The sequence below is a fragment of the Nycticebus coucang genome, chromosome 5 (assembly GCF_027406575.1).
Source record: "Nycticebus coucang isolate mNycCou1 chromosome 5, mNycCou1.pri, whole genome shotgun sequence".
In the NCBI taxonomy this organism is placed as follows: domain Eukaryota; kingdom Metazoa; phylum Chordata; class Mammalia; order Primates; family Lorisidae; genus Nycticebus; species Nycticebus coucang.
The window spans coordinates 86,299,057-86,326,120 of record NC_069784.1 but is presented as its reverse complement, the minus strand read 5'-3'; the positions used below and the strand labels follow the sequence as shown (position 1 = coordinate 86,326,120).

The window sequence follows — 27,064 nt, the reverse complement described above, 5'->3', positions numbered from 1 at the left end:
CTCTCACTAATAGTATGTGATATATAACTGGCTGTCCCCTCAAGCCCCTCCTCTCGTTGTAGAGAAGAGCAGATGGGGACTGAGGTCTGGGAGTAAATTCTACCTCTATTTCTTGGGAAAGAGGCTTCTTTCCCTTCCTGCTACCTCCCTGATCCTGGGAAGTAGGGTCTTCCCCACCGGCCTCATGCCTCACTCTGGTTCTCTTTTGTAAATGTGTTGGAGGACATTCATGGGTGTGGGTGGAAGTTCACTAGGACACGTTAACCCAGAAAGGGATTTAGGCAGGCTGGAGGCAGAGGCGAGAAAAGGAGAGAGAAAAATCCCGTGGGTGTGGAAAGAAAAGTGTGAAGTGCAGAACTGCTCAAGGTCAGAGTCAAAATAGGGCCCTGAGGTACTGTTGATCCTCTCAGTCCTTGGGCTGGGGCAGGAGACACCAGCCCCTACTGTCAGGGCCAGGCAGCAGCACCAAGGCCAGGTGGAGGCCCTGGGAGCTTAGTATAAACCCAGCCCTGGCCTTGGTAAACCCAGAGTAACTTGATCTTTGACTCTGCTTCTGAAAGCCTGCGTTTTCTCAGCTCATTCACCCTGGTAATTAGCCAAAAGGAAGCATAGATAAAGGGCTAAACACATACATGTTAAGTGTATGCATAGCCCAAATTTGCACCACGACTAAGTGCTGCTATTTTTTTTTTTAGAGACAGAGTCTCACTTTATGGCCCTCGGTAGAGTGCCGTGGCCTCACACAGCTCACAGCAACCTCCAACTCCAGGGCTTAAGCGATTCTCTTGCCTCAGCCTCCCAAGTAGCTGGGACTACAGGCGCCCGCCACAACGCCCGGCTATTTGTTGGTTGCAGTTTGGCCGGGGCCGGGTTTGAACGCATCACCCTCAGTATATGGGGCCGGCGCCTTACCGACTGAGCCACAGGCGCCGCCCAAGTGCTGCTATTTTATACTAAGTGTCAGACATGCACCATTTCCCTTAATCCTCAGGACAAGCCTTTGGGGTGGGTATTCCCAGTTTACAGAGAGGCTAATTAACCTGTGTAAGGTCACAGTTCTCAGTGACAGTCTTTCTCCAAAGCCAACACACTCAACCACCAAACAGGAAGGAAGGGACTTGTCTATCAGAACACCAGGCCAGTCGCGGTTGCTGGTATTTGGTGACAGTTCTCATAGTCAGACCTAGATGAGAACTTTATTTGATCCTCATCCTGTAGAGGAGGAAGCTAGTTTAGACACGTCCTGGGTCTGGCTTCTGCTCCACGCTGCCTGCTGGCTGCACTACCAGTGGTCAATTTTCATTGCTGTTTTCATAGGACTCTTCAAGAATCATAATGTGTTTTTTTTGTTTTTTTTTTTTTTGTAGAGACAGAGTCTCACTTTATGGCCCTCGGTAGAGTGCCGTGGCGTCACACAGCTCACAGCAACCTCCAACTCCTGGGCTTAGGCGATTCTCTTGCCTCAGCCTCCCGAGTAGCTGGGACCACAGGCGCCCGCCACAACGCCCAGCTATTTTTTGGTTGCAGTTCAGCCGGGGCTGGGTTTGAACCCGCCACCCTCGGTATATGGGGCTGGCACCTTACCGACTGAGCCACAGGCGCCACCCAAGAATCATAATGTGTTTTATGAATAACAGCAGAGAAATGTGGTCCTTGATGGTCTAACACATTAAGATGTTTCAAGATCTAGTGAAGTAGTCGATTTACTTTAAGTCTGCAGTCCTTAACCCCCAGTGTTGGTCTGTGGCCACATAGCAGAGGAGAGAGTGAGATCTGTATTTACAGCTGCTCCCCATCTCTGTACCATCCCCAAGCTCTGTGTTAAATTTTCATAGGAGCGTGGACCCCACTGTACACTGTGCGTGTGAGGGATCTGGGGGTTCAGAGCTCCTTTGGAGAATCTAATGCCTGCTGATCTGGGGCAGAGCTGAGGTGGGGATGCGGGCACTGGGGAGTGGCTGCAAATACAGATTATTATTAGCAGAGAGGCTTGACTGAAAATAATAAATCAATTGCTTGCACAATTGCAAAACCACACCCTCCATCTGTGGAAAAACTGTCTTCCATGACATTGGTTCTTTTTTTTTTTTTTTTGTAGCGACAGAGTTTCACTTTATTGCCCTCGGTAGAGTGCCGTGGCATCATACAGCTCACAGCAACCTCCAACTCCTGGGCTTAAGCGATTCTCCTGCCTCAGCCTCCCGAGGACACTGGTTCTTGGTGCCAACAAGGTTAGGGACCGCTCCTTTAAGTAGTATATTACACACTCCTGGGACCAGATTTTACCATTAAAACCTTTGAGTATAGGAAGTCGATACTCCAAAGCAAACTAAAGAAGAAAGTTCTGACTGTCCATGGATTGGAATTAAGGTTTATTTGTTCCTACGTATTTGTTCATTCATAAATACTATGGAAGACCCACTTGATCACCACCAGGTTGTTTTTGCTATTCACCTAGACCCTCCTTCAATTCAGAGCCCAGAGGTTGGGAGGTTTCTCTAGCCAGGGGAGGGGATATTCTTACCGCCTGGTGAGCTCATCCGGACGGAAGACGGTGCAGCCTCTCTGAGCTGACTCTGGAGCTCTTCCACACAGCAGAAAGTGCCCAGCTTCTCACTGTGCTCCTAGGCAAGCCTGCTTCTCATCTGAGGGGAAGGTGTTGGAGAAGCAGAGAAGTTTTGTGCTGCTCACTTTGGTTTGCTCAGTTCACAGGCCGTTTCCTAGGGAGCTTGTGGGTCCCAGGCTACCCCATGAAGAGAACTAGGCCTTCTTAAAGTCCTGGTTCGGCTGAACTTAGCCTTTGGAGAATCAAGAGCTTCAGGAAGACCAAGGACTTAACCCAAAAGGAACAAAGGCAGCCCTTGAAATCCTTTATTACCTTATAACAGCTAGGACCTTATTTGCAAAGTTGTATCTTTTATGTTTATTTCACTGGAAGAGGGAAGTGAGGGCCCTGTTCACTCAGGACCTTGAGGGCCAAGCCAAGGTACCTGTACTCAAGACCTGCAAGAGCTCTGGTAAATTTCAAGTGGAGGAAAGACCATCTCTCTCCCAGATCTCTACTCTCAGTCTGCTGGGAATGCCTGAGCACCGGCTCCCAGGTGTGACAGGCCTGCCCTAGAGGCAGCCTTGGTATTCACTGTTGCGGCTCTCCCCTTGCACAGCTGACCCTCAGTGTCCCAGATGGAGAGTCCCTGAATCCACATGCACCTCATCTGCATAGCTCACAGGTATTTTTAATTTTGAATTTATCATCTCCTAATTTTGTTTTGTTATGTTTTGTTTTGTTTTGTTTTGTTTTGAGATAGGGGCTGACTCTGTCATCCAGGCTGGAATGCAACCTCAAACTTCTGGGCTCAAGTGATCCTCCTGCCTCAGCCTCCTCAGTAGCTGGAACTACAGTTCCTGTTACAAGGCCTGGCTAATTTTTTCTATTTTTGGTAGAGACAGGTCTCACTCTTGCTCAGGCTGGTCTCCAACTCCTGGCTTCAAGCAATCCTCCCACCTTGGCCTCCCAGAGAGCTAGAATCACAGGCCTGAGCCACCATACCTGGCCTCCTACTTTTCATTATCAAAAAGCTCTACACACAGTAGCGAGTTGACTGGTATCTCCTAAAATTCATGTCTACCTGGAGCCTCAGGATGTGGCTTCATTTGAATGTACTTAAGCTAGAATGAGGTCATACTAGATTTAGGGTGAGCCCCAAATCAAATGACCATTGTCTTTACAAGGAGAGGGTAGGATATAGACACACAGAAGGACTTATAAGGGAGACGACCCTGTGACAACGGAGGCAGAAGCCAGAGTGAGGTAACTACAAGCTGAGGAACGCCAGGGGTCCCCGGCAGCCACCGGAAGCTGGGAGATATGCAACAGGCTCTTTCTCAGAGCCTACAACAGGAACCAACTTTGCTAATACCTCAGTTTCAGACTTCTGGCCTCCTGAGAGAAACCATTTTTGTTGTTCCAAGCCATCCCGTTTGTGACAATTTTATGGCAACCCTAGGGAATGAACATACTTGCTAATCTGCAAACTTTAGCCATGTGTTTTACAGCCTACTCCTGGCTGCCCTCCCACCCCCACCGCCCGCCACCAGAGGCCCCTGTGTACCTGGAGCTGTGACCACAGCCTTGCCCTACAATGTTAGAATAGGCTGTTCCTTGTGTGTGTAGAGGCTCTCAAGTGTAAAGCGTATCAGAGGTCTAGAGTTAGGAACACTGGCTAATATAAACTAGGTCCAAAGTCCCTCTACATACAATGATTTGTGTAGGATCTCCATTCTCCATGGGCGGGAACCTCGGGAAACAGATCAAGATTTTTTTTTTTCTTTTTAGAGACAAAGTCTCATTCCATCGCCCTCGGTAGAGTGCTGTGGCATCACAGCTCACAGCAACCTCCAGCTCTTGGGCTTAGGCATTTTCTTGCCTCAGCCTCCTGAGTAGCTGGGACTACAGATGCCCACCACAATGCCTGGCTATTTTTTGTTGCAGTTTGGCCGGGGCTGGGTTTGAACTCACCACCCTCGATATATGGGGCCGGCACCCTACCCCCTGAGCCACAGGCGCCGCCCCCCAGATCAAGATATTTTGAACCATGTCACCATGAAGCACTGGAGGGGTACTAGCAAGGAGAAGGAATGTGCTTCCTATGGACCCACCTCGTGTTAGCAGCTGCACCCCACTTTACAGAGGCAGGCATTGTGATGCATCCAAGGTCACACAACCAGTGAGTGCAGAGCCAGGATTTGAGCCTAGGTCTATCTACCTGTTACCAAGGCTTGTCTGCCTTCATGTTCCCAGGGAACATGTATCACACCCTGTTCTAAGTGCTTTATTGGAATGACTGAATTTAATTTTCCCCCAAATCCCTCCTGGTGACCACATTATCTTCATCGTACTGATGGGGAAACTACAGTGCAGAAAGACCACAGACCTTGCCCTATGTCACACAGCTGGAGGGCTGGGAGTATGAGGAAACAGGCAGTGGGACTCCAGGGCCTGCGCTGTAAGTGACCTTACCGGGCGTAGGAGGCAGACAAGGACACTGGTGCTCTTTGAGGTCAGATAGTCAATACCTGCCCATGGAGTCCAAGGCTAGAAGTGGGTTACAGAAACCACTGGGGGCCTTGGGGGCTCTTCCTGGCTGACAGTTGCTATGTGAGCTGGGTAGGCCCAGGGATACACGAGCTGTCAGGAGAGCTATAGGGATGATTTAGAAAAAGCCAAGGATTGGCGGCGCCTGTGGCTCAGTGAGTAGGGCGCCAGCCCCATATGCCAAGGGTGGCGGGTTCAAACCCAGCCCCGGCCAAACTGCAACCAAAAAAAAATAGCCAGGCGTTGTTGCGGGCGCCTGTAGTCCCAGCTGCTCGGGAGGCTGAGGCAAGAGAATCGCGTAAGCCCAAGGGTTAAGAGGTTGCTGTGAGCTGTGTGACGCCACGGCACTCTACCTGAGGGCGGTACAGTGAGACTCTGTCTCTACAAAAAAAAAAAAAAAGCCAAGGATTTTTACATACATATGGTGAAAATAAGTATTTAATAAGAGAAACTTCAAACTGTATGACTACTCCAGAATCTCTGCCATGAAACAGATAATTAACTATTCATTGGAGAAATTAATCTATGGACTCTCTCCCTCCTTTTGTGGTGGCCCTTAGAAAAGCATAGTCCATAGGACAAATGTGGGATACTAAAGTTTTCTTATGGGTTCAGTCATATTTTCATTTACTTTTCGTGAAATCAATGTGAAATTCTGATTTTCTTTTATTCCAAAACGACTGTAGGGCAGGGCCTGTGGCTCAAAGGAGTAGGGCACTGGCCCCATATGCTGGAGGTGGTGGGTTCAAACCCAGCCCTGGCCAAAAACTGCAAAAAAAAAAAAAAAAAGAAAACCCAAAACAAAACAAAATGACTCTATTTCTCCACCAACATTTTCTTTAACATTCCTTCAATTCAACTCAACTTTTAACCTTTTTTGTCATTATTTTTGTGGATTTCTCCTTACTAATCTTCTTTAGGCATGAAACAGTTGAATTTAAGTTAAATTTAATTTAACTTTCCATCTCCTATTATCACTGGTGAATGAATTAAGTGACTTACTCATTGAATGGATATGTATAAAGTGCCTGCTCTCTGGGGCACTGTTTCTCCCCACCCCACCCCACCCCTGTTTTTTTGAGACAGAGTCTCAAGCTGTCACCCTCGGTAGAGAGCTATGGCGTCATAGCTCACAGGAACCTCAAATTCTTGGGCTCAAGCAATCCTCTTGCCTCAGTTTTTCTATTTTTAGTAGAGATGGGGTCTCACTTTTTGTCAGGCTGGTCTTGAACGCAGGAGCTCAAGCAATCCACCCGCCTTGGCCTCCCAGAGTGCTCGGATTAGTCATGAGCCACCACGCCCAGCCTCTAATAATATAAATGTAAAAAATATTACAAATATAACATAACTAAAATGTGGCCTGAGTTTGTTAATTATTCCTATAGGGCTACTTTTGGAATACCCTGTATATTTTGTCTGCAAACCACTTTTGCCTTTCATTTTTGTCTCTACAGTTTCAGAAACACCTGAATACAATCTAATAGCCTCCGTCATATTTGCTGCTTTCCCAGATTGCTTCTTGGAATTTTCAATAAATCCTAGTTCAGGGATTAGAGTTGGATAGAAACATGTTTTTCAAGCAGGTTACTAGGGGGCTATTGCTTGCCCAGCAATAACCACAATGTAAATCTGAATCTGACCATTTCCCTGGGGTTCCTAGAAGTGACAAAGGTTGGGAAACATCCCTGTGGCAGGCAGGAGAGAGTCATGGAAAAGCAGGGGAAGGTGACAATGGCTCTCACTGGGGGGGCTTTCCCTTCCCAGGGTTTACCTGGTGGGGCCCCCTCCCCAGGGTTTACCTGGTGGGGCGTCTTCCCAGGGTTTACCTGATGGGCTCCCCTCCCGGGTTTCCTGGTGGAGCCCCCTCCCCAGGGTTTACCTGGTGGAGCTCTCTCTTCATTTTCTCCTGCTGCAGCTGGCCCAGTCTAGAGGCCCTCTCAGTCTCCTCAGCCAGGAATGCAGTTGCTGTTCTTTCTGTGCAGCATCTTCCAGGAACTCCTCCATGCTGGATGTCTTCATGACATGCAGCTGCTGTCGGGTGAGAGCCTCCTGGGTCACTCTGTGCTCTAACTCCTTCAGCAGTTGAACCTGTGGGAGGAAAAAGCCAAAGAAGTGAATGAAGCACAGAGTCTTTCTCGGCAGAAGGCCAGGGTTGGGCATCATGGCAACCATTCTGTCCTTTGGGGCCCAGGGGCAGAACCATGTAGGGATTCCTGGGCTCTCGTGCCATAATCCAATTGCTCTGTCCTCTGCTAGACAGGAGCATGAGCCTGGCATTGATGCTGTAAGCCCTGAGGCCACAGTCAGAGGGAAGCAGAACAAACGGACAGCAAAGGCCAGGCAAGCGACCAGGCCACTCAATGGCAGTAACAGTCAAATGATTTGGTCAGATTAGCACCAAGATTTGATAAAAATGTGTATGTTGAAGGAGAAATTAAAGATGGCAGACGAGTAACAGCTTCCCTGCAACTGGGAACAGCGAGTCTGGGGAGACAAGACTCCAGGCATCTCTGGCCGGTGGGATCTGCCTATAATCATCCCTTTGAGGATACAGGGAGCCAGCAAGGGACTTCTGGACCCCAAGAGGAGGACAAAAACAGTGGAAAACTGGCAAGTGGTTGCATGTGTTCGATCGACCTAATCACGCTGGCAACCGTAAGTACAAGCAGCAGTGAGACTGCAAACCGGAAAGGCCTTACCTGTGAACTGTTTCCGTGTTCTTGGACTTGGCGCTCAGTTGAACTGCCTTGGGGAGAGCTTGAGCAGGAGCGTGGAGAACTTTGGGCATTGTCTGGGGCCCCAGACTGAGCCCCTGAGCTGGGCACAAGAAGCCATTGTGAAAGAACTGCCCCGGCAAGCTCCGCCCTCAGAGTCTCAGAGCAAGGATTGGGCAGGTCAAAGTAACCTACTGACTGAGCAGCCTAAAGGCGGAGACTGAGCTGCCTTACAGCCTTAATCCTTAGGGGCAGAGTGAGATGGTTTTGGGACACTGGAGCCTTGCTCTATTGCCGGGTAGAGTGCCATGATGTCACAGCTCATAGAAACCTCAACCTCCTGGGCTTGGCGCCGCCCAGACCTCCATAAGAGCTGTGCAGTGACCCCCGACCGGTGACCCGCACCCACCAGGCCTCCGCATTCCCTGACCAGGAACTGCGGAAGCCACGCAACCCTGTGTCCTCCCTCCTGTGTCCTCCCAGCTTCCACACTAGCCCGTTCATCTGGACAGGGACTCTGGTAGCTGTGTGCCCTTTGGAGCCCTCCCTGCCTCTGCGCAGAGCTCTTCTCCTGGCCAGAGACTGCTGGAGCCTTGGGATCTCTGTGCCAAAGTCGCTGGACGCCTGCCACTCCCAGAACCGTGTGCACCACCCCCAGCCCTATTGCTGGATCCGGGTATGTCACAAACTGGAGCTCCTTCCACAACCAGAATTCCCTAGCTAAAGCAGCTCCAGAGGAACTACACAGGGTCACTCCCTACAAAGATCCAGCAACAATAGAGTGATCCCACTGGGGTCTAATCTTGGAGAGACACTCCCCAACTCTGAGGACAGCCAGAGGCAACAGTGAAAAACAATCATGAGGCGAAATCAACAGAAAAACTCTGGCAATATGAATAATCAGAGTAGATCAACTCCCCCAAGGATCAATGGGGCAGAAACAGCACAAGACCCCTTGCACAAACAAATAGCTGAGATGTCAGAAATTGAATTCAGAATCTGGATAGCAAATAAGATTGAATTAGAATTCCAAAAGTTATCTAAGAATTCAACGGATTCAAAGACCAAATGACCAAAGATTTCGACACATTGAGCCAAGAAGTTGCATCCCTCAAAGATCTGAGAAACACAGTAGAATCCCTCAGTAACAGAATGGAGCAAGCAGAAGAAAGGATTTCTGACATTGAAGACAAAGCTTTCTAATGCTCCCAAACCCTCAAAGAAGAAGAGAAATGGAGAGCAAAAACAGACCACTCTCTCAGAGAGCTCTCGGATAATTTGAAGAAAACCAATATTTGTCTTATAGGGATCCCTGAAAGTGACGAAGTGGCTTCACAAGGCACAGAGTCTCTTCTCCATGAGATTATGAAGGAGAACTTTCCAGACATGCCAAGAGATTCTGAAATTCAGATAGCAGACAGTTTCAGAACTCCAGCACGACTCAACCCAAATAAGACATCCTCCAGACACATCATAATCAATTTCACAGAAGTTAACATGAAGGAGAAAATTCTGAAAGCTGCCAGATGAAAGAAAACCATTATCTACAAGGGGAAGAATATTAGAATAACTGCAGATCTCTCTGCTGAAACCTTTCAAGCTAGAAGAGGATGGTCATCGACTTATAATCTCCTAAAACAAAATAACTTTCAACCCAGGATCCTGTACCCAGCTAAACTGAGCTTCTTTTATGACGGAGAAATTAAATACTTCAACGACATTCACATGTTGAAGAAATTTGCCACAACTAAACCAGCTCTCCAGGACATTCTTAGACCTATCCTCCATAAAGACCAGCGTAATTCACCACCACAAAAGTAAACCCACCCAAAAAACTCTTGATCAAATTCCAACTTCCACAGTTGCAAAAGGATTAAAAATGTCCACCGGTCTCTTGAAAGGCTTATCAATACTCTCAATTAATGTGAATGGTTTAAATTGTCCTCTAAAGAGGCATAGGTTGGCGGACTGGATACAAAAACTCAAGCCAGATATTTGCTGCATCCAAGAATCGCATCTTACATTAAAAGACAGATATAGACTCAAGGTGAAGGGATGGTCATCTACATTCCAGGCAAATGGAAAGCAGAAAAAAGCAGGTGTTGCAATCCTGTTCGCAGATGCAATAGGCTTTAAACCAACGAAAATAATTAAGGATGGACACTTCATATTTGTTAAAGGTAATAGTCAATATGATGAGATCTCAATTATTAATATTTATGCACCCAACCACAACGCACCTCAATTTATAAGAGAAACTCTAACAGACATGAGCAACTCAATTTCCTCCACTTCCATAGTAGTTGGAGATTTTAACACCCCCAGCAGTCTCGGATAGATCCTCCAAAAAGAAGCTAAGCAAAGAAATTTTAGATTTAAACTCAACCATTCAACATGTGGACTTAACAGACATCTACAGAACATTTCATCCCCAAAAAACTGAATACACATTCTTCTCATCAGCCCACGGAACATACTCGAAAATCAACCACATCCTAGGCCACAAATCTAACCTCAGCAAATTAAAAAAAATAGAAATTATTCCTTGCATCTTCTCAGACCATCATGGAAAAAAGCTGAACTCAATAACAAAAGGAACCTGCATACCCATACAAAAACATGGAAGCTAAACAACCTTATGCTGAAGGATACATGGGTTATAGACGAGATTAAGAAGGAAATCACCATATTTTTGGAACAAAACAACAATCAAGACACGAATTACCAGAACCTCTGGGATACTGCAAAGGCAGTCCTAAGAGGGAAATTTATAGCACTGCAAGCCTTCCTCAAGAAAACGGAAAGAGAGGAAGTCAATAACTTAATGGAACATCTCAAGCAACTGGAGAAAGAAGAACACTTCAACCCCAAACGCAGCAGAAGAAAAGAAATAACCAAAATCAGAGCAGAATTAAATGAAATTGAAAACAAAAGAATTATACAACAGATCAGTAAATCCAAAAGCTGGGTTTTTGAAAAGATCAATAAAATAGATAAACCTTTGGCCAACCTAACCAGGAAAAAAAGAGTAAAATCTCTAATTTCATCAATCAGAAATGGTAATGATGAAATAATAACAGACCCCTCAGAAATTCAAACAATCCTTAACAAATACTACAAGAAACTCTACTCTCACAAATATGAAAATCTGAAAGAAATCGACCAATACCTGGAAGCACGCCACCTACCAAGACTTAGCCAGAACGAAGTGGAAATGTTGAACAGGCCTATATCAAGTTCTGAAATAGCATCAACTATACAAAATCTCCTTAAAAAGAAAAGCCCAGGACCAGATGGCTTTACGTCAGAATTCTACCAAACATTTAAAGAAGAACTAGTACCTATACTACTAAACCTCTTCCAAAATATAGAAAAAGAAGGACTATTACCCAGCACATTCTACAAAGCAAACATCACCTTGCTCCCCAAACCAGGGAAAGACCCAACAAGAAAAGAATATCATAGACCAATATCACTAATGAATATAGATGCTAAAATACTCAATAAGATCCTAACAACAGAATCCAACAACACATCAAAAAAATTATACACCATGACCAAGTCGGATTTATCCCAGGGTCTCAAGGCTGGTTCAATATACGTAAATCTATAAATGTAATTCAACACATAAACAAACTTAAAAATAAAGACCATATGATTCTTTCAATTGATGCAGAAAAAGCTTTTGATAATATCCAGCATCCCTTCATGATCAGAGCACTTAAGAAAATTGGTATAGAAGGGACATTTCTTAAACTAATAGAGGCCATCTAGAGCAAACCCACAGCCAATATCGTATTGAATGGAGTTAAATTGAAATCATTTCCACTTAGATCAGGAACCAGGCAAGGTTGCCCATTGTCTCCATTGCTCTTTAACATTGTAATGGAAGTTTTAGCCATTGCAATTAGGGAAGAAAAGGCGATCAAGGTTATCCACATAGGGTCAGAAGAGATCAAACTTTCACTCTTCACAGATGATATGATCGTATATCTGGAAAACACTCGGGATTCTACTACAAAACTTTTGGAAGTGATCAAGGAATATAACAATGTCTCAGGCTACAAAATCAACACCCATAAATCTGTAGCCTTTATATATACCAACAATAACCAAGCCGAACAAACAGTCAAGGACTCTATTCCTTTCCAAATGGTAGTGCCAAAGAAGATGAAGTATTTGGGAGTATACCTAACAAAGGACGTGAAAGATCTCTACAAAGAGAACTATGAAACTCTAAGAAAAGAAATAGCCGAAGATGTTAACAGATGGAAAAATATACCATGCTCATGGCTGGGAAGAATCAACACTGTTAAAATGTCCATACTGCCCAAAGCAATATATAATTTTAATGCAATTCCTATTAAAGCTCCATTGTCATACTTTAAAGATCTTGAGAAAATAATATTTTGTTTCATATGGAATCAGAAAAAACCTCGAATAGCCAAAACATTACTGAGCAATAAAAACAAAGCAGGAGGAATCACGCTACCAGACCTGAGACTGTACTATAAATCCATAGTGATTGAAACAGCATGGTACTGGAACAAAAGCAGAGAAGTAGATGTCTGGAACAGAATAGAGAACCAAGAGATGGATCCAGCTACTTACTGTTATTTGATCTTTGACAAGCCAATTAAAAACATTCAGTGGGGAAAAGATTCCCTATTTAACAAATGGTGCTGGGTAAACTGACTAGCAACCTGTAGAAGATTGAAACTGGACCCACACCTTTCACCATTAACTAAGATAGACTCTCACTGGATAAAAGATTTAAACTTAAGACATGAAACTATAAAAATACTTGAAGAAAGTACAGGGAAAACTCTTGAAGTAATTGGCCTGGGTGAATATTTTATGAGGAGGACTCCCCAGGCAATTGAAGCAGTATCAAAAATACACTACTGGGACCTGATCAAACTAAAAAGCTTCTGCACAGCCAAGAACATAGTGAGTAAAGCAAGCAGACAGCCCTCAGAATGGGAGAAGATATTTGCAGGTTATACCTCCAGTAAGGGTCTAATAACCAGAATCCACAGAGAACTCAAATTTATTAGCAAGAAAAGAACACGTGACCCCATTTCAGGGTGGGCAAGGGACTTAAAGAGAAACTTCTCTAAAGAAGACTGATGTAAAATCTACAAACACATGAAAAAAAGCTCATCATCCTTAATTATCAGAGAAATGCAAAACTACTCTGAGATATCACCTAACCCCAGTAAGAGTAGCCCACATAACAAAATCCCAAAACCAGAAATGTTGGCGTGGATGTGGAGGAAAGGGCACACTTCTACACTGCTGGTGGGAATGCCCACTAATACGTTCCTTCTGGAAGGATGTTTGGAGAATACTTAGAGACATAAAATAGACCTGCCATTCGATCCTATAATTCCTTTACTAAGTTTATACCCAGAAGACCAAAAGTCACAATATAACAAAGACATCTGTACCAGAATGTTTATTGCAGCCCAATTCATAATTGCTAAGTCATGGAAGAAGCCCAAGTGCCCATTGACCCATGAATGGACTAGCAAATTGTGGTACATGTATACCATGGAATACTATGCAGCCTTAAAGAAAGATGGAGACTTTACCTCTTTCATGTTTACATGGATGGAGCTGGAACATATTCTTCTTAGCAAAGTATCTCAGGAATGGAAGAAAAAGTATCCAATGTACTCAGCCCTACTATGAAGCTAAATTATAGCTTTCACATGAAGACTATAACCCAACTATAGCACAAGACTATGGGGAAAGGGCCAAGGAAGGGGAAGGGAGGGGGGAGGTTTTGGTGGAGGGAGGGTCATGGGTGGGGCCACATCTGTGGTGCATTTTAGAATGGGTACAGGCGATTGCACTACTGTACACAGCTATGATTTAACAATAAAAAATAATAATAATAAAATAAAATAAATCTAAATAGAAAAAATGTGTATGTTAATTAGCTTATTAGTGTGATCATCATAGCTATGACACATGATATTCACATTGTCATGAAGCCTTCATCAGGAGGAAGTCGTGGAGGGGTCAGGGCTTAGCACCAGGCGACAGGGTCACACTGCACACACACAGTGGGAGGGGAGGGTCTGATTTTGGCTCTGTTTTGACTTCCAAAACAGTTTCAGGGAAGTAAGATTCTAGATGGTTAAAGAAAGAAAGGAGTAGTGATAATTTGGTTCTGTTCCAAAGTTTTTCTAATAAGTAGCATCCTAAATACTAATCAATACTTAATATTAATGAATATTCGTATTTGTATGGTGACTTTAAGTCTGGCTTTCCCAGACTGTTATTGAAACTCCAACCCAGGGTCTCTGCTTCATTCATGCTCAGAGGGTTGGCACAGTTAGGAAACGCTTATATTTAAAACACTGTAACTTGGGTGCCATCCCCTTTCAAGCAGCAGTAACTTCCAAAAGTAAGACTTATTGGGACAGGACCTGAGACTCTGTCTGGAGGACAGTAACAATGGCTGAGCCACTCTGCACATGCAGAGGGGTGCTGTTAGCCAGGGTGCTTGTACTGTGAGAGGCCTGTGTGCCAGGCAGAGTCCTGGGTCCTAAGATACCCTTGGGCAGAAGATCCTCAAACAGGGAAACATACACCTCAGACAGGTATACACACAAGACAATAATCTTGCTCTGGGTGATATTTGATCATCTTAGCCAAACACAAGTTAAGAACAAAAGCCTTTTGACCACTGCCTTTGGTTTTGGGACTGGAAAGGGCCAGTCCAGGCCATCTCTTCCTGGCTGTGCCATTGTGTAGCTTCACACAGTGGAGCTTCGGTGGCGGCGGCTGGTTGCCACGTTCAGCGTTGCAGACATGTTCTGAGAGAGGGAGAGAGAGGGTCTGAGGCCCAGATACCTGCTCATCCTGCTGCTTCCACAGCCTGGCATTGTCCGCCTGTGCCCTGGCCAGGACCCGCCTGACAGCCAGCAACTGCTGGAGAAATAAATCCGCTTCTTGTTCTGCCATCAGCTTGATGCTCAAACACGCTTGTTTACTTTGAATAGATTCCTGTAAACATCCCAAAGACAGTAGGAGAGGAAATAAGTTTCCTTTCCATGTTTGGAGCTTCCTAAGCAGTATCTAAACTACTTCCTCATCCCCCCTTCTTTCCAGCTTCTGGTAGAAGGGCGCGCCTGCTGGTACCTGCTTCCAGGATTTTAATAAGGATGCTATGACAGATCAGACTTAAACAGAATTTCAGAAACAGTAAGTGAAAGTTTCAAAGCACTATCGATATGTGCTTTGGTTGCAATTTGCTTTAAAGCATATTTTCCATTTATTATTTTGTTACTTCACTTTCCTCAGAGAATCATGTGTGAAAGTCAAAGATATGAAGTGTTTTGACAAAGCAGCCATGGCCCTGTCAAAGTCTGTCTTTCGTCTTCCACTCCCCTCGTGCTAAATCTCTGATTGATGGCCTTCGCTATTTTCTTCTGCCTATTTTCTATTTCTCCCAAGGCTCTAACATTGCCTGTCCCCAAGAAAAACCACCAACTGTCAGATCCTTCCAGAAGGTTGGCCCTGCTACCTGATACCAGTGCCCACTAGCCCAGATGCTGCAGCCATGGAGGGGCTACCTGGGCTGTCTAGGCCTCCCCTCCCCGGCGCTCACCTTCTCTGCCCTGCTCAGCTGGGCCCAAAAGTGCACCTGCTGCACAGCCAGGGTGGCCAAGCTGCAGTGGTCCTGCTCCAAGGCCCACAGCTGCTTCTGCTAAGAAGGCTCATTTTAGAAAAGGCTGGCTCCAATATTTTCCTGGGAAGGGCATGAATCCTAACCTCAGAAACATGCCTTCCAGGAGATAATACAATTGTGCACTGAGTCCCAGTGACCCCGTTAAAATGCCCGATGCTTTCCCAGGGACATAAGAAGGGAATATAAACAGGGCTGACAGCGGGAGCAGATGCTGGGAGGAAACACTGATATCCCATTGCTAAACGAAGTCACATCCTTTGGCTGGGTTTTCTTGCATTCCTGCTCCAGGCCTGGCTAAGCCCCACTTTCTCTTTAGGTCCTTCGTAGTGTCCATCCCTTCTGTCTTCACTTCGCTGATGAGCTCACACACTTTCTGGATCAAATTAAGCTGATTCTAATCCAGCTTCTCCTACAAATTGCAGACTCAAGTCACGGCAGTAAAATGGATTTGGGTGGAGGAGAGGGCAATTGAGAAAGAGTCATTGTGCCTTCTACAACCTGACTTTTGGAAATGATTCCACAATGAAATAACTTCCACCCGGACAACGATGCCAACATGGATTGTGTGAAAATCACACCAGCAGCCCTGCCGGGATCATCCTTTATCCACAGGGCGTCATCACTTGCACAGCTGCGCAGACAGTGTGCCCTCCTTGTCAACACCCAGGCAAGCTGGACTGGGAGGACAGGGGTGGGCACAGGGGGAAAGTGCGTCCCCCACAGTGCCCTGTGAGTTACTTGAAAAGCTGAAGTGCGGACTTTTGCTGCCAGGTTGACTCAGAGCAGAATCTGATCAGACAAGACAGGGACGGGACACCACCAAGGCACTCTATTACCTGGAGACAAAATGGAGAAAGGAACCAGGCTGCTGCCTTCCTGTTTCGGCTCCAGCAAAAACCTTCATTCTGAAACATTCTGCTCTGCACGGCTATGGCTAAGGCATCTGAAGAAGCAGCTTGATCAGTGGTGAGCGCACCGCAGACGCAGCGCTGGGGACCGAGTTGTGTCTTCCCCAGTTTGTATGTTGAAACCCTAACCCCCATTGTGACAGCATCTAGAGATGGGATCTCTAGGAGGTAGTTAAGATTAAAATGAGGTCCTAAGAGCGGGGCTCTATTCTGATAAGACTGTGGTCTTTTAAGAAGAGGAAGAGAGAGACAGAGAGATTTTTCTTTCTGTCGCCTCATGTGAGGACACAGTGAGAAGGTGGCCATCTGGAACCAGGAAGGGAAGCCCTCACCAAGAACAGACCCTGCTGGCACCCTGAGCTCAGACTGGCTTCCAGAGCTATGAAAAGATAAATTTCTGTTGTTTAAGCTACCTAGTCAATGGCACTTTGTTATGACAGCCTGGGTAGGTTTGTCCTCTCCCTTCTGAACCACTTCCCTGGAGAGGATGGCAGGGGGATGGCGGCCAGCTGGGAGCCAGGGCAGGAAGCCTGGTGGTAACTTCACCACCTTCTTGGAGCCCTATAGTAGAACAGGAATTCCTTACTTGAGGGGGCTTTAGCCTGGGAGTAGTAAAGACTTCACTTTTTATCCAAGTTGTCCTGCTCCAAGGCCCACAGCTCCAAGTGTCCAGCAGGACACTTCTGGCAGAAGGTAAAAGGAACTTAAGAAAATTCTCAATAATCTCACATTCAAAAGATCACTTGGCAAATTCCAGCCTTCACTGTCTGCTCATGCCACCTCCAGCAGCACCAAGCCAAATGAATTTTGGTTTTGATGCTTTTGTATTTGTAAGAACTGTACTTTGCAAGTAGGGAGAAATTGCCAATCCTCTTTGGGATGACCAGGCCAAGGTGAGTATTGGTGGACACTCCCACTAACATAATGACAACGGGGACCACTTGGAACCCGTAGGGAGAGACAGTGAGGTAAGGACCTAAATGGGCTGGCTCTGGGGTATATCCAATAACAAGGAAGGGAGCGGGATAGGGGTTGTAGCTTTGTACTGAAATTCACGCAGATGAATTTCAAGTACAAAGCTGGTCCAGGCACAGGACACCTGGTCCAAGGGGCAGCTGGACCAGGTGTCCTGTGGGTCATTTAAGGCATGTGGCGTCTATCCTACGGCTGCTCAGACATGGATGAAAGTGATTGGCTTCCACGGTGCTGTAGGCATGTGGCACCCCATCCCTTCTCTTCTGGGATGGGTCTTGGCTGACACGTCAGTGGCTCTCTGAATGTCACAGAAAGTCTGGCAGGCATTTTGAGAGTTAAGACAAATCTCTAAAAGCTGATTCAAATTCTGAATCTGCCCAGAGAGCTCTTAGGAGATGTCTGTTCTACCTACATGGGGTCTGTGTTGGCCCAGAACACTCTCCTGTCCCATTGGAATAGTCACACTCAACAGATAAAACAGTAGTAGAAAGTGGTGGGGGTTTGGAGCAGCAGAAACCCACCCCCAGCAGCAACAGATGGCAACAATGGCACTGGCAATAGAGTCTGAAGAGCAAACATTTAAATTAGCCAAAATTCAGTGTCTAGTATGGTAAAAGGATGACAACCCTTCGCTGACTCTGCAGCAAAAGCTTAGAGCTGGGAAATTCTTGGTCCTAAGGCTGTCTTGTTATACAGAGTCCATCCTGTCATTGACCTACGTGCGGCCACTGTGGAAATCAGCTACTCTGGCTCCCCGAGGGGCTGCTTAGACATTTGACGGGTGACACTCACTTTCATGGGTAAACAGGTCATGAACAGAGCTTGAACTAATGCTTCATGGTCCTCCTGGACTTCTTTTCTCACCTGCTTCTTGAGATTCAGATTCTCCTCTTCCAAGTCTGTGAGTTGGGCTCTCAGAGCAGTGATTTCCATGATCATATTGTGACTAAGCTCTGCAATCTAGAAGCAGAAATATATACGGATGCCCAATTTAGGAATTCCAAACTGCTACTACAGAACAGTTGCGTATAGGTTAGCACTGAACGTGCAATCCTGTTTTGAACTCAATGCAGAAGGGGAACCTCCTGCTGCCCAAGTGTGAGCAGAAGAATCCAAGTTGACTCAAAAGTCCCAGAACAGTACCGGACACTTAGTTCATGCTCTGTAATGTGCTGGCTGGACTGAATGCCCCCAGAGTACCACTATTTTAGTACTTTTCACTTGAAGAAAATACTCCAACTCTCTTGGCTTCCATTTCCAAATGACTTTCCCTTGACATCTCAGCCCAAATACTCCTTCTTTTTTAGAATATACTTTAATCTCAAAGAAAACAAATAACAAAAACAAATAAAAAATACGAAATAACAAAACAACTAAAAAACCAAAGATAAAGGAAACAAATGCCCTCCAAACAGAATTGCTTAAAAACCAAGTACATTCCTCAGGTGTTTCTGCAGTGAACAGTCATTGATGGGACTCCTACAGGTGGCACAAGCAAATGTCACTAACATGTCCCAACTCTGGCTAACCCTGAGTGTGGATGTGAGAAATGGAGAGGATAACCTTTTTATAATATTTGTAAGTGGCCTACCTGGGCAGCGTCGCCCTCGGGTGGACCCTGGCCTCTTTGTATAGCTTCTAATTCCTGAGGGGGAGAAAGCAGGTCACAACCAACTCAGACGCACACTATTCATCCAGGGCTCACAACACAACATGCCCTGGACACCTCCTGTTTGTGTTAATGGGGCCTTGTGTTGGGAACTTTGGGCTCTGTCTGGAGATGGGACTGTGCTTGTCCCTTGGACTCCAGGATGTCCAGCACAGCATCAAAAGACATCAACTTCCAGTATCCACAGGGATGCAGAGAACTCACCAATGGGGATGAGCTAAAAGGCAGGCAAATACCAGACTCACAACCTGGCATTTTAATGCTTCCTTTGAGATTTTAATTAGTCTCGCAGACTTTTGCACTTTTCTTAGGTATAAACTAAAACCACACTGGACCTCTGGTGCCATTTACTCCATGGCAGTGCACAGTCTGGGGCAGGGGCAGTGACTCTCGGATCCCAGCAGTGGGACTGCACCTTAAAGGGCTGAACATGCCCTACACCCTGGAGACAGTTTGCTCACAGACCCAGCTTCTTTGCCAGCCCAGGAACAGCACAGGGTGCCTTGTGTTTGCTGAGGTGGAAAGGTCAGCTATTCACCTTCCCCCGGGGGCCAGCCCCTTTGTTGTTCACCTCTCCTGTCCCATGGGACACCCCCAAAGCACATAACCCAGTGTTATGGGGGCCATCACTTTCACAACTGAGAATAGCAGAGTCCAGGAAAATGAGCTATTGAGAAGAGAAATGTGGAGAGAGGATCGTTCACCCACAGTTCTGCCATAAAAACCACTCCCCTCCTCCTCCTCTCAGCTTTATTTTCTTCTTCTGAGTGACCGCTGGGCTTCCCTGCCCACACCTGTCCCCACCTGTCCCCTCTGCAGCTCCCCACCCACCCACCCCACCAGCCGCCCACCTGCTCCTTCCTGTGGAGCGTCTGGGTGGCGCGCTGCAGCACATGCTCGTAGCTCATGGAGTAGGTCTCAAAGTTGCTTCACTCTCTCGCCATCACATCGCAACCCAGGGGCAGGAGGCAGGCGTCAAGGTGGTCTTTCCTGAAAGTGACCTGAAAAGGAAGAGACGTCATTCACAGCCACTCCAAGAAGGCAGCCTCGCCAGGCTGTAGGCACACGCCACTTTGGTCCATAGATCAGCTGTCGTTTCTCCTTTGTACCCAAACATCTGCTCTCACCTTGCGAACCTCTCTTTCGGGTCTGCTCTGAACATTTGCACGACCAGGGATGAGAGGAATGGAGGCCCACACAGCATGTGTTGAAATATTTAAAGGTTATAAATCAAACGAACAGACTAGTCAAATGAAATGTTTAATTTTCCTACCTTGAAAAATAGACTGTGTGAAAATGACTGAGGGCCAGGTTTGAATTTATTAGTCTTGGACTATTCTGAGTTCTATGCAGAAGGGTGGTGACCTGGGGAGAGCTGGTCCCCCAACCACACTTTGTAGTATGCTGTGAGGGCCCTCACATGCCTGCGAGTGGACATCCCAGCCCACATGTCCAAACTCCATCCACTTTCTGACAGGTGACCCCTGGCCACCCCCAGGTCAGCATGTACACTAGTGTGAGGTCCACTCTCCCTCTGGGAGGATGGTCCAGAGAGGAGGCACACACAGGCCAGAGTCAAGGCATTCCAGCATCCTAGATACTTGTGATGTGCTCTGGAAGGAAGGTGGTGCTGTGAGTGGACATGTCCCCAAGGCCCAGGGCATGTCTTACCGTGTGGAGAGAGCACTGCAGGAGGAAGGCCAGACAGGGGCTCTGTGAATAATGGAGCATCTGGAAGGGCCCCCCACTCTGGTTTAGGGGTCACAGGACTCATTCTCTAGGCAATTCCATTTACCTATCTCCTCTGTCTCCAGGGCACACTTTCAAAAAGGTAGGAACAGAGGAAAAGTCCAACGCAGGCTTAGATTTAGGCTCTGGATTAAAATGAGAGCCAATATATGGAAGAGAGGATAGATCTATGCAACTAGGACCTGCGTGTCCACAGAGGCATCTGTGTTTACTGTGTTGTCAGCAAGGGTATCTGTGTTGTGTGTATCTGGGAGGCCTTATGGGGCCAAGTCTAACACCCGGCCGGTCCTCTTATATGAGCCGTATCTGTGACACTCCCAGGGTCAGGCTGGCCCCTGGTCATTGGTAGCCTGCTCTCGGAGATTGGGGTGGTCCCTCTGGCTCTGATTTGCTTCTCTGAGGAGGTCCAGGATACTGCTCTGTCACTGCAATCTCAGGGCCCCACTGAGCTCAGGGGAAGCCTGGGGAAAGCCAAGGTAAGTTACTGAGACAACTAGCAGATGGTGATGAGACCTCGCACTGAGGAAGGAGGGCAGAGGGAGTCAGCCACAGTGCTGGAGGCCTGCTTCACTTGTCTGTGGCCTCTGACCCAGTAATGCCTCTTCCAGGAACTTATCTCTAGGGAATAAAAGTTGTACAGAAAAACATATGCAAACACATGTTCTTCATATTTTTTTCCAGTAGAAAAGAAACATGGAAACAATCTAAATTGCCTAACAACGAAAATGAGTTGACTCCACCTGGCTCACCTACATGAGAATATACTGAATGGCCACCATGGAAGGGACGTATGTTTATTGACAAGGAAAGACGTTTATAACATATAGTCAAGTGAAAAAGAGCACACTATCAAAAAAGGACACATAGAATAATCTTATTTTGTAAAACAAAAGTGCCATGAATAGGAATAATGTTATAGAGTTTGGAGGGAAATGTGCCAAAATAATAACAGTGGTTATCAATCAGTAATAAGATTGAGTGTATTTTTTAAAACATGAATGTATTTTCTACTATGATATAATCTTTTTTCTTTTCTGAATGTATTTTTTTAATAAAAAAATTGTATTTACTTAGAAGCATTCAGATGTCAACAAAACAGCTACAACTATTTTTGCCATTTTTTTTTGGCAATTACAGAGTGGTATTCAGTTAACAGGACAATAATTTTTTGTATAAGTTGCATCAGAGACGACTGAAGATGAAAAAACTACTATCCCCATATATAACTAATTTGTGCTGCACACCAACAAGAACCTGCTTTAAATTTCCACGCCAATTTACAACCCCCAGACTGTACCAAGCAAGGTTAGTGGCTATTGAAAATACCACCAGGACAGGGCTATCTAAAGACACATTCTACAGTGTGTTAACTATGCAAAAAAAGACACTGTACAGTTTAAAAACAAATCTTACACAGCCTTACATTTCAATTTTTTTCTTCAAAAGGAGTGAGTTGTGTACAGGGGGGTTAAATGCTTTATAGACAAGAAAAAAAACTGCGCTAGCACCAACTTATTCATCATCATCTTCGCTTTCATCTTCCTCCTCTTCATCCTCCTCATCTTGCTCCTCTTCCTTCTTTTTCTTGCTTTTTTCAGCCTTGACAACTCCCTTTTTCTCTGCATCAGGCTTTCCTTTAGCTGGGTATGCAGCAATATCCTTTTCGTATTTTTCCTTCAGCTTTGCAGCCTTCTTTTCATCAGGCTGCTTGTCCTCCGCAGCAGTGTTATTCCACATCTCCCCCAGCTTCTTTGCAACATCACCAATGGACAGGCTGGGATGTTCTCCTTTGATTTTTGGGCGATACTCAGAACAGAACAAGAAAAAGGCCGAAGGAGGCCTCTTGGGTGCATTGGGATCCTTGACCTTCCTTTTTGTTTCCCCTTTAGGAGGGATGTAGGTTTTCATTTCTCTCTCATAATGGGCCTTGTCTGCCTCTGCCGTATCTTCAGATTTTCCTTTCTCTTTAGCAGACATGGTCTTCCACCTCTCTGAGCACTTCTTAGAAAACTCTGAGAAGCTGACTGAAGCGTCTGGGTGCTGCTTCGTGTGCTCCTCCCGACAAGTTTGCACAAAGAATGCATAGGATGACATTTTGCCTCCCGGCTTCTTAGGATCTCCTTTGCCCGTGTTTAGTTATTTTTCCTCAGCGAGGCACAGAGTCGCCCAGTGCCCATCCAGCTCTCACTTGCCCTGGCGCTGTCTCTGTGGAGCTCAATGTACTGCAATGGCTGTGAGAGCTCTTTTCTGAATGTATTTATCTTCATTCGTTCTTTATGAGGTTTTTGTTTTTAGTCCTTATCTTAAACATTGTTATTGTTATTAAATTTTAAGCCTTTTAAATTTTGTGAAGGCAAAAAGTGGAAACCAAATAAACACATGTATATGTATAGAGAAAATTAAAAAAAAATAGGGTGGCACCTGTGGTTCAGTGGGTAGGGTGCCAGCCCCATATACCGAGGGTGGTGAGCATATACCAGGCAAAACTGCAACAAAAAATAGCCGGGCATTGTGGTGGGCACCTGTAGTCCCAGCTACTCGGGAGGATGAGGCAAGAGAATCACCTAAGCCCAGGAGTTAGAGGTTGCTGTGAGCTGTGAAACCACAGCCCTCTACCAAGGGCCATAAAGTAAGACTCTTGTCTCAAATAAATAAATAAATAAATAAATAAGAAAAAAATAAAATAAAATAAAATAAAAAATAAATCAGAAGACACTGGGTAAAGTAGATCACCCTCCTTAGTTTGAGTGGGCCTCATCCGATCAATTGAAGGTCTTAAGAGCAAAGACGGAGATCCCCCAAAGAAGAAGAAATTCTTAGGCCTGAGTTTCAAGCGTCCAGACTCAAGATTGCTGTGCTAACACTTGTCTGAATTTCTAGCCAGCTCAGAGAACCCTAACTAAAACAAAGCTCCAGTCTGTTGGCCTCTTATCCTGCTCTGTAATTTGTAATCTGAAAACTTCTCCCAGTGATGTTTCAGGTCTGGTCTTTAGTTCATTGACTGACAATTCACAAAGCTCCAGTCTGCCAAGTTCTCCGACTCAGGTGTCTTTGCCACTCAAGCCACTGCTTTAGAATTCCATTTTGCAACTGAACAAAAAAAAAAAAAGTCCCTTGCCTCTTATTTCCCCCAAATTCCTAGTGTGAAGGAAGAAACTAAAGCAGCAAGATTTTCATACCCTCAACTGCCTGGCTGGATTGTGGCAGCAAAACATGAGAGGTATCAGTTGTCGATGTCAGAGCTGAGAGGCACAGGCTGGTTCCAAAGGCAAGGAGACTTGATGACCTACTATGATATAATCTTATATTGTGTATGCTGTATAATTAAAATTATATAAATATATTTAAAATGTACATATTAATTAAAAGATAGTTAAGCTGTTTTTAAAAAAAAATAGAGGTTACCAACTCTACCAGCTTGGCAGGATGCAATCAAGGTTGTGGCATGGAATCAGCAGGTGGAGACCTCTGGGTGGGCTGGACTTAGTGAGCATTAGCCAGGCAGTTAGGGGCAGAGGCTCAGCTTCCCCTGCCTGCCTCTCAGGAGCCCTCCTCATGGGCCCCTCCAGTGGGGTGGGGTGAGGGCAGGTCATTTTGCCTGTTACAATTCTGGCCCTGCTCTCCCCAGAAAGAGAACACTAGGGCAGCCATATTTTAGAGGCTGACATAAGGCAAAGGGAACTCAAGACCTGTCCTGGACATCAGTGCCAGAACATGTGTGTGCCCACAGGGCCTCAAACTTCTCCCATGCAGGGCAAACACTTCTCAAACTACATAAGGCAAAGGGAACTCAAGACCATCCCCTGTGCCTTGACCTTCTATGGTGAAAGGTCAAGGCTGCATGACAAAGGAAACACTTCTCATTGGTGATGGAAGCCTTGAGCTGTGAGAAGTCACAATACCACACTGGAGGCCAGCAAGGTGCGGCCAGTGAGCTCATCTGGTCAGTGTCCAGAGCCAGCCACAGTGACTCACCCTCTACTGTCCTGGACATCAGTGCCAGGACAAGGGTGTGCCCACAGGGCCTTGAACTGATCCCATACAGGGCAAACACTTCTCAAACTACCAGTCCCTGCAGATAGAGGGTCCCAAACAAACATGCAGAATTGAGCCACGTGGCCTCTGCCATGGCCTCTTAGCCAACATGATGCTTTCCCTGCCAGGGTGAGGAACCCTTTGGCGAGTCTGTGTAACATCACAGAGATGGGGATGGCTGGGACTTCCCCTGGGCACCTCCAGAGGCAAAGAAGCTGTGTTACTTCCTTCTCTGGGTGGCTCTGCTGTGGCTTCAAGAGGCTGAGCTGAGAGATCAGCCCAAGGGTGTAGCCCAGAGTGGAGGTGGGGCTGGAAGAGGGAGAGGGGAGGGTGACAACAGAGTTTTGTAGGGGACCTGGAATGTGGAGGTGGCGGAAGTAGGCAGACAGGAGGCTGTGACTGATGGTGACGGGGAAGTGTAGGGGACTCCCAGCAGCCCCTTTCTCCAGGTGAACTTCTGTCCCACTGACTGTGCATTCAGCCCTCTGGAAGCAGCCCTGAGCTGGACTACAGCCTATGTGGTTTCTGTTGGCACAATCCTCCTCAGGGCAATTTATTTCCTGGTGTAAGAACTTTTTTTTTTTTTTTCAATTTTTGGCCAGGGCTGGGTTTGAACCCACCACCTCCGGCATATGGGGCCGGTGCCCTACTCCTTTGAGCCACAGGTGCCACCCAGGGCAATTTATTTCCTAAAAGCTGCTCCATACCCTGTCCCTGCCTTCTTGGGTCACCATAAATATCAACTGTGCTTGTGTCAAAATGCAGTGTGGGGCAGACTTTATCCACCAACTTTCTCTCCAAGAGCCCAGGTGGCATAAGAGCTGCAGAGGAAGGCCGTCGGCCCAGTTCTCCCCAGCAATCAGCACCACCCTCCGCCGGGCTGATTCCATCACTGATGTGTAAACCTGAGCCATGATGGATGGCCCTGGCTGGAAGAGCACCAAGTTTCCCCAGGAATCCTTCAAGACAGCCATGGGGAGGAGGGGAAACCTGGCAAGTGTCTGGCCTTGCTGTGGCAAAAACCTGGCACCATAGGCTCTGGTGCAAACTTCCGTGGTTTGCCTCATCTTGGGATAGAGGCAGTCCCTGGGTTATGTACGAGATAGGTTCTGTATGTTTGTTCTTAAGTTGAATTTGTATATAAATTGGAACAGGTGCATTTACCTATCACCTGTAATAGCCTCCGTTCATAAGTGCAAGTCATGCATCAGTAGGATGTTTCTAACTCCGGGACTCCCTGTACGTCATACCAATGTAACATGAGGCATGCACAGTGTGCACTGAAGCTGTTTCCAAACCCCCTTCTCTGCTGACAGAATAGTTCAGTGACCGCCCCTTGACTCTGGGATAAAATGCAAATTCCCAAGGATTGTTCACAAGGCCATCCGGCATGTGGCTCTGCCCACCTTCCCAAGGCCCTTCCAAAACTCTCTATACTCCCTTCCTAGATTCTTCCATCTTCCTCTGTCTTCCCTGCCTGTCTTCATGTGGTCAAATCCTGGTGCTTCAAGATTTGACCCAAACAACACCTCCTCCAGGAAGCCTTCCCTGACTGCTTCCTGCCCCCTCAGCTGGGTGTCCTCATTCTCTGAGCTCACACACAGCCTGTGAATGCTAGCACAGCTCTGGCTGCCCTTCCCTGACATTGCTGCTTCACCTGTCTCCGTAAACTCTTTGGGGACAGGGGCTCTGCTGCTGCCTTTATATTTCTAATGAAGTGCCTGGGAAAAGTAGGAAACCTATAAACACTTGCTAGATGAATGAATAACGCACGGTATACAAACGCAAATGGTTCAGAAACCCCCCAAATAGACTATTATAGTTCTGATTTGCAAAACGGTCAATCTTTGACTTCAGGCCACTGTTTTTGGTATAAAAGTTGGGCACAATGCCATTACTGGCCAGTACTAATTACAAAAGACTGGTATTCTAAAACTTGGAGAAGGAGGCAAAAATCTCTAGAAAGCCAACATGGGTTCAGGAAAAGTCCGGTCAGATTCACCCTGTTTCTTGGGACTGAGGCACTAAAAAGACCACCCAGAATGGCAAGGGCACCCGTGCAAAGTGACTGCAGGAAGTGGAGCTGGCTTGGTCTGAAAAGAGCAGATAGGCTGAGGTCCCCATGGTAGGTGCAGGCGGTCTGTGTCCAGGTGGAGGGGGTGCCCAGTGCGTGTTCCACATTCCAGTTCATGTGTGCTGGCCCAGGGCTGCGCTGTC

At 46.3% G+C, this 27,064-nt stretch overlaps 1 pseudogene; it reads right to left on the bottom strand.

Annotated features, from left to right (window-relative positions):
• The window catches only part of LOC128585535 (coiled-coil domain-containing protein 162-like), a 49,851-nt pseudogene that overhangs the window by 6,432 nt on the left and 16,355 nt on the right, over positions 1–27,064 (bottom strand).